The sequence below is a fragment of the Sturnus vulgaris genome, chromosome W (genome assembly GCF_052056855.1).
Source record: "Sturnus vulgaris isolate bStuVul1 chromosome W, bStuVul1.hap1, whole genome shotgun sequence".
NCBI lineage: Eukaryota > Metazoa > Chordata > Aves > Passeriformes > Sturnidae > Sturnus > Sturnus vulgaris.
The window spans coordinates 39,338,477-39,346,576 of record NC_142282.1 but is presented as its reverse complement, the minus strand read 5'-3'; the positions used below and the strand labels follow the sequence as shown (position 1 = coordinate 39,346,576).

The window sequence follows — 8,100 nt, the reverse complement described above, 5'->3', positions numbered from 1 at the left end:
AACTGAGCCGGATTTTGTGAGGTAGTTACTTTTAACTCCAGCTCGGGAGAATGTATAAGGATAGCTTCATATTTTAGAATTAGACTATCCATGAGCCATTTTTCAGCCTTTTGATGTAATATGCTCCTAACATTATGGGGAGTATACACAGTCATAGGAGCCCCAAAGGTGACTTTTCTTGCTTCTTCTATCAAAAGTGCTGTGGCTACTAAGGCCTGTAGACAAATGGGCCATCTGCGACTAACTGGATCTAATAACTTTGAATAAAATCTTACTGGTTTCTTATTTCCTCCTCAGTCTTGAGTAAGCACCCCATATGCTACCTGATTTGCTGAGCTTACAAACAATTGAAAATTTTTATTTAAATCCAGAAGAGTCAATACTGGGGCCTGTATTAATGCTGCCTTAACTTGTTCTGGCTTATCATCATCTTCATTGTTCCATTTAATAACATGCTGAGTAAGTTTTTTATACAAAAATTTTACTTTCTGACTGTATCCCTCTATCTATTGCCTACAATATCCTAAAAGTCCTAATAATTGTCTAACTTTTCATTTTGTCTTAGGAGGTGATAAGGCTAAAATTTCAGAAACTTGTTCAGGGTCTAGTTTCTTTGTTCCCTTACTTAGCCAATGCCCTAAATATTTCACTTTGGGTTCTGTAAACTGTAATTTGGATTTTGATACCTTTAATCCCTTGTTTCCTAAAAAGTTTAACAACTTTATTGTTGCCTCACGTGCTTCTTCTTGAGTTTTTCCTGCCACTGAAAGATTGTCTACATATTGAACCAATTTACTTCCTTTGGGTTGTTCAAATTCCTGTAACAATTTTTCCAAAGCCCACATAAGTTAGGGGATTCTGTAAACCCCTGTGGCAATACAGCCCATCTTAACTGTTGTTTCCTTCCAGTGTCAGGGTCCTCCAATTCAAATGCAAAAATATTTCGGCTTTCCTCTGCCAGTGGGCATACCCAGAAAGCATCCTTTAGGTTTACTACACTGTACCATACAAAGTTAGGGGGTACTTGGTTAAGCAAGATATATGGATTTGCTACCACAGGAAATCGAGTTAACATTCTCTGATTCACAGCTCTTAAATCTTGGACCAGACGGTAACTGCCGTCTCCCTTTTTAACTGGTAGTATTGGGGTGTTATGGGGAGACATGCATGGTTTTAACGTACCTTGCTTAATCAATTAATCAATTACAGGTTTTAGCCCTTTTCTTCCTTCCATGGAAATGGGATACTGCCTTACCCTTATTGGGAATTCAGGGTTAATAATATTCACAATAATAGGTTCGATGTTTAATTTTCTGATTTCCCCTGGAGTAGACCACACCTTAGGGTGTATTTGTTCCTCATCTTGCACAGTTAATTTATACACTCATACTTTTAGCTCACTGCCTTTGGGGTATTACCCCTAATTCCAATGCCAACATTAGATCTCTCCCTAGCAAATTAAAATCTGCTTTTGGAACTAATAGTAGATTATTTAGAACTATTTTATTTGCTGACTCTATTGTTACATCTTTTATTACCAGGACTTTAAAAGCCTCTCCTTTTGCTCTAATCATATCAACCTTTTCCTTGCTTGGTCTGCATCCACTTGGTAAGATTTGAACTGTAGATTTTTCCGCCCCGGTATCTACTAAAAATTAAAATTCTTCCCCTTGGGGACCTAGCTTTAACTTTAAGAGCTCCTTCGATGTTCTAGTCCCCAAGAGATAGAGCCCCTGACACCCCTATTGTTGTTTTTTAAACATTGTTTTATCTGTTTTCTGTTTTTTGCAGTCTTTCCTTAAATGTCCTTTTTTTTTTTACAATAGAAACAAGTAGGAGAAGGATTACTACTCCTCTTAATTGTCCCATCACTTGGGGAACTTTTTCTCAAGTTATTGTGATTTGGGGTTCCCTTTTGAGTTTCTTTCACTGCTGCAACAAATACTTTTGCTTTGGCTTTTGCTTTTTCCTCATCCCTTCTCACATACACTTTCTGTGCTTCTCGCAAAAGTTCTTGCAATCTTCTATCTTGCCAATCATATAATTTTTCTAATTTCTTCCTTATATCACCCCACGATTTTGCAACAAATTGAGTCTTTAATAATGCTTCCCCTATCGCTGTATCTGGGTCCACCCCTGAATATATCTGTAAATTTTTTCTGAGTCTTTCCAACCAATCTGTGGGAGACTTATCCTTCCCCTGATGGTCACTGAAGGCTTTATTAATATTTTGATTTTTAGGAACTGCCTCCTTGATTCCCTGAATTATTATATTTCTAAGATCTATCATATTTTGCAGATCAGGGGCTGCATTATGATTCTGATTGGGGTCTATGTTTGGCCATTTTTGATCACCTGGTGGCCCCTGCTGGTGTGTCTTTTCCCATACCCTCATTCTAGCTTGCCTAATCATTTGCCTTTCCTCTGTGGTGAATAAAATCCCTAATATAGATTGGATCTCTCCCCAGGCATAGGTATTTGGCCCTAAAAACTGGTCTAACCAGTCTGATATTCCTAAAGCATCTTCCAGCAACTTTCCCATTTTTTTCTTAAATGCTCTCACATCCCCGGTATTGAGGAGTACACTTACGTATCCTATCCCTCCCAAATTTCCTCCTAGAGGGACTTCTCGTAGTGGATATAACTGACCCCCGCTTTCTTCATTACTCATTTCTTCTTTTAATTCCATAATTCTGGCTTTACCTTTCCAGCGAGTTCTTACTACAGAAGGCGTGGTTTTCATTGGGAGAGGGGAGCTTGGAAGGGCCACGGCCTGTGCGGGGTTCAGAGAAGGAGGGGGAAGAGTGGGGCTTGGAAAAGCTGCGGACAGGGTGCTGCTCGGGGGAGAGGGAAGATTATCTAAAGGGTCTCAGGCCTTTATGTCCTTTTCTGCCTCCCTTTTAGTTTTTAAGGGATATAATAGCGACAGCCCGTTCCCCCGCCAACACATTGCATACTCACATTCTTCTCGATTAAAAGGTTTTTTTATGATTTACGTATTTGTTCAGTGCCTGACATATCCAACCCTCAAAAGACCCATACATGGGCCAAAACAAATTGTCAGGTCTTATCATTTCCCTAGTCCATGTAATCATACAGCACTGAACCATTCTTTCCTTACTTTTTTCTCTTCTCTCTTCCCAATAGTCCCAATGTTGTAACATAACCCCCAGCGGACTGTCCTGAGGAATATCTGGTAAAGTGCTCCCTTTATCCTTTGTACCCCGGTTCATATGTGAACCCCTGGTACCTGGGATTCGAGGTTTCTTGCAAACCTGACCTATTTCCAACTGGTCCCTCGGTGCCTCCAACCCCCGACCTTTTAAATAAAATCTCTTCGACAAATGCCTCCGGCCCCTGACTTTATTATAAGTCCTTTCAACAAGCGCTACCAGCGCTACCAGCCCCTGATTTTATTTAAAAGTCCCTTCTTCACTCACTTCGTTTCTTCGCCTGGGCTTCTCTCGAGAGAAGGCGGAACCGAGGCTACAGGAACTCCGCACTCACTTCGTAACAATGTTATGTCTCAAACAGACACCTGGATTTCGTGCACGAGAAATTATGGGTAATTTACTGCAGTCTTCCTCCAGGAGCTCAAATTCGTTGCCCGTGCCCGATCTTTTCCCAGCGGAGGCCAGCAGTCACACGAGGCCACCATCTCAATAAGGCAATTTATTAAGGAACGGGCAAGCAGCACTGGGGACACGGGGAGTCTGCGCTCCATCAACATGTCCGTCCTACCCCTGGTCACTGCCCCCAGCAGCTGAGATAAATAAGGGCAAGGAGACCAGCTCCTCTTTTAATGCCTTTATTGAGAAATCAGCTCTGGGTGGGAGCCCGACGGGTCACACGCACTACCGCTGTTGCTCCCAATGGATGATCCAGAGGAGGAGGAATTCAGCTTTGCTGTGCAGATCTGGGCATTCTATCCTCACAGGAGTCCCTCAGAAGACACTGGCTGACTCGTAGTCTAGGGGTGTCATGTCGATCGGGTGCTGTTCAGGTCATGGTGACAAGGCAAGAGAGTTCTGTTTGGTGATTTCATTTTCTTCACTGTTTTTCTTACTTGGGAGTACCATTTTTAGCTTTCGATGTTATATTGGCTCGTTGTTTTTAGGGGTTTTTTATTACTGAGTTTTGTCCCATAAGCACTTGCGGTTTTCTTATTTGCCAGGCACCATTTTTGGAGCAGCGAAGGCGTTGCGATGGGACGGAAAGAGCACAAGGGCAAGGCAATTCCAGGGAGTGGGAATCAGAACAGAACAACAGCAACAATTAACATAAAAACAGGGTGTTTTCCACAGTTAACAGAACATTAACAGAACAAACAGGAGCTTGTTCTTAACAGTAGCTACAAATGCCCACCAGGTCTGGACAAGGCTCGAACATGTTGTCAGCAAGCATGTCTCTTAGCAAGCAGGTAACAGCAGTGACAAATCTGTTTATGTCCACACAAGCCCGTGCTTCCTTGTACATAAAAAGTGGATACAACTCATAATTATAGTGACAAAATAAAAAATACATAAAAGCAAAAAGGCAAATAATTTACAGCAAAGTGATTTAAACAAATAAAATGAAATCATTAGATTTTCCTGTGTCTTATTTCCATGCTGTCCTGGTTTAGGGCAAATTTTGGGGGAAAACCTCTGGAAGGAGCCCCCAGAAAGCAAACCCCCACGACTCCTCCCCCCCCACCACCGGGTTCGGGAAGAATTTCCTCAGAGAGGAGCGGAAAAAAAAACCTGTTTATTTAACAAGCAAAACCACTCCCCAGCACAAAAAACAACACCAGCTGACAAAAAAACTCTTTCACCGTTCTGAAGGGACGACAAACTCAGAAAGTCTCTCCGGTGAGTGGTCGCCCAGTTATCAGTCTCTGGCGCTGGGGAATGACTGCTGCAGATCACAGAATGCAGACTTCTGGTGTTTCCCAGGTCCCCGTCTGGAACAGTTTCAGATGTGTCCTGAGGTACAATGCAAAAATATGTATTCTTAGTAATTCAAGGAATTTATCTACAATTTGTCTTAAAGGTGTAAGGAATATTTATTCTAAGTACCCAAAGTTTCACTTGAAAGGGTTAAGATGCAAAGTTACCAATAAAGATTGTCTTTATTTAAAACATTAACATAACAGTTAATCAGCAAAACCAAATAAAACGCAAAATTTCAAATTATTCAAGTAAAAATCCCTTTCAGCTTTCACAGGTTGTGTTTTCAGTTTTTTCACTCTTTTCCAGTCATCATAAAGTACTTCAGTCTAGATAGGATTTGATTTTCTGACGTTAGAAATAAGCAAATCATTTAAATATATATTGAGGTCTTTGTTGATAAGTGACACTATCAGTTGTATACCATAAAACAGCAGTATAAAGGAATTAATAATTGGAGTTCTTTTTTTCTGAGAAAACATAAATAATTATATTCTCCTAAAGACTGCCTCACATAAAGTCTGTGGTAGCTGAAGACAAGGGCACCATATAGAGAAATTGCTTCCTTACCTCCTGCATATCCCAGAGTTCAGTTTCTCTTCTGACACCAACATAGAAGCGCAAAAAAGAGACAAAAGAGGCAAAGCTAGTATAGTTATGCTTATTTATGCAAGGAAGCCAGTAGGTTGGAAAATTTCTCTGAGGCAATCTGCTGAAGTTATATAGCTTGCCTTGAGCAGGGGACAGTAGGAAGAAAACTTTTCCTTGTTGTATAGTTCGCTGCTGTTGGAGGTTAGGACTGTTTTTTTTCTCTCAGAGAATTTTCTCCCATCTGTTGCCTAAGAGACAATAGCAACCAGTACTGTACTCAAGAGACAAAAGAAGTGACTAAGATAGGGGGAAGGGTGCAGCTGCACTCTCGTAGCTGAGGGGCTTTATTTTGGAAGGGCAGAGGTATCACGAGACTTTGGCTAGGGGGAGGGGCTGGGCTCGGCTAATCTCTCTCTCGGGATCGGAGGGGAACGGTCGAGTTGCTGCAATCGCGGAGTCCAGCTCGGCGCTGCTCCTTCTTTACCGTGGGTGAGCCTCTGCTCATAAGAGCAGCCGGTGAACTGGGACCTTATTAACACCCTACCTCACAGATAAGGGCCCTTACTAACCCGAGACTCCAGCCCCTCTCCCCTCTGATGGAGCCTCTCCCGGGTGCGTTCGGGAGCCCGGCTGCCGCTGCCCAGCCCCGCCGTTTTCTGCCCCTGCTTCGGATTTTTCACTACACTGTAACCCAGCACCCCAAGCCTGCCAGAACACCCCCCGGCTCCTGCTACAGCTGCGGAGTTTCTGCTACACTTTGTTTGCTACCCTCAGGTGTGCCCACCTCTGCCGTTCCAGCCGCTGCTCCGAGGTCCCTGCTACAGGTTATTTCACCAAACGGAAGGACACCGGAACTAACTACCCCTCTGAAGTTGTAAAGTAAGCCCCTTTTCTATCTCTTCCGCCGGCCTGCTCACCATTAACCACGTGAGCGAGACGGCTGAGCTCGCGCCACAGCGCCCCCTGCAGCCGCGGGAAATCATCTCACTTACCCTACCTCACCGGGAGCCAACAGCGCCCCTGCCAGCTGTGACCATAATTACACTAAAGGGGAAAGTACCTGACAGCTGAGAGAAGATTCTTGTTGGGTTTTCTGGTTTTGTCTGTTGTTGCTGCCGTTGTTGTTGTTTGTTTGCCTTGTTACACATATACATACTAGTAAAGAACTGTTATTCCTTTTCCCCATATCTTTGCCTGAAAGCCCCATAATTTCAAAGCTATAATAATTCAGAGGAAAGAGGGGGTCATATTCTTCATTCCAAGGGAGGTTCCCGCCTTTCTCGGCAGACACTTGTTTTTCAAACCAAGACAACTGCACAACCTGATTACTCAGGCTTCACATAGGCAACTGCAGCTTGAAGGCATACACTGTACACATTGTACTGAATAATGAAATGTGCTAAACTGCAGCTGCCTATCATCTGCTAAAATCTAACCCCAAGCTCTCAAAAAGGATACGAATTTGATGCTGAATTGATTTTTTGCTTTTATATTTCCTTCATATATATCCATAGTTCTATTGTTGTATAGTTCCTAGTTAGCTTCACTACTTTTTCCCTACCCTGATAGGCTGAAAGACAAAACACATTAGAGAGGCTCCAAACCCTGGGGGTCCAAGGCCCCTATCCTATTGTCCTGGGGTACAATGCAAAAATGTGTATTCTTTCACCATCTGTTAAAATGTGGGAGGGGTGGTGATCCTTATCTCTGTGGGAGATATCCTCTGCTGATGTGCCATCTGATAAGATCAGGGGGATGATCATCGTTATCTTTTCACAACCCATCCTTCCTCCAGAAGATATATTCTGTTAATGGCCCATTAAGTCCTATTGTGTGACTGATAAGATTACATCATCCCATTGGGAGATGCTCCAGCCAGGGGGAGGAGCCAAGCCTTTCCTACCTAGATAAAAAACCTGAGGTTTGGAAGGCCAAGGCAGCCCTTTCCACTGGATCCCAGAGTTAAGTCAGACCTTTTCCACATCATCGCTGGATCTTCGGAGGAAAACTGCACCCTTCTACAGGAACACTGCTTCAACTTAATCATATCTGTCATCCAGGAGTACTGCAGCCACCATTTATACAGACTGCTACCAACACCCTGACTGACAGGGTGTCAGGTTGTATTTCTGACTTTGTTGGTGGTTTTTCTTTTATATTATTGCATGTATTTTATTTTTTTCCTCTTTTCTCCTATTAAATTGTATTACTGACTTGGAGTCTCGCACTGGTTTTACTTTCAAACCAACATACCTATCTTGATTCTTCCTGGGACCCAAGGTTGAAAACAGCTCTTTGAGACACATATTCATAAACAAAAGTTTAGTTCCTATCTAAAGGAGGGCTACAAAAGATGTGGAACAAAAATGGGGGAATTACTCCATCACACTTCTAATGGGTGATTCTTGTCAGTTCTGCTAATTTGCTAAACTTATAAAACTGTATTCACTCCATGCGGGGGTGGGCATTTTCCATATCTGCCTCTTGAAGGCCTCCAAAAAGACCAGCCTTTATATTACCTCCTATACTAATATTATCTCAAAAGTGTGCTGTTAAATTTCTAGGTTCTTTAAGGTATCAA

The 8,100-nt window shown here is 42.6% G+C and overlaps 2 long non-coding RNA genes across 2 annotated transcripts; one reads left to right on the top strand and one right to left on the bottom strand.

Moving 5' to 3' along the window:
• Positions 1-3,659: 3,659 nt before the first annotated feature.
• On the bottom strand, positions 3,660-6,465 carry LOC148220157 (uncharacterized). The gene is made up of 3 exons (XR_015799013.1): positions 6,304-6,465; positions 5,499-5,529; positions 3,660-4,964 (listed from the first exon to the last, which is right to left on the bottom strand). It is a non-coding gene; the product is annotated as an uncharacterized LOC148220157 (long non-coding RNA).
• LOC148220156 (uncharacterized) lies at positions 5,823-7,732 on the top strand. The gene is made up of 2 exons (XR_015799014.1): positions 5,823-6,008; positions 6,294-7,732. It is a non-coding gene; the product is annotated as an uncharacterized LOC148220156 (long non-coding RNA).
• The last annotated feature ends 368 nt before the right edge of the window (positions 7,733-8,100 follow it).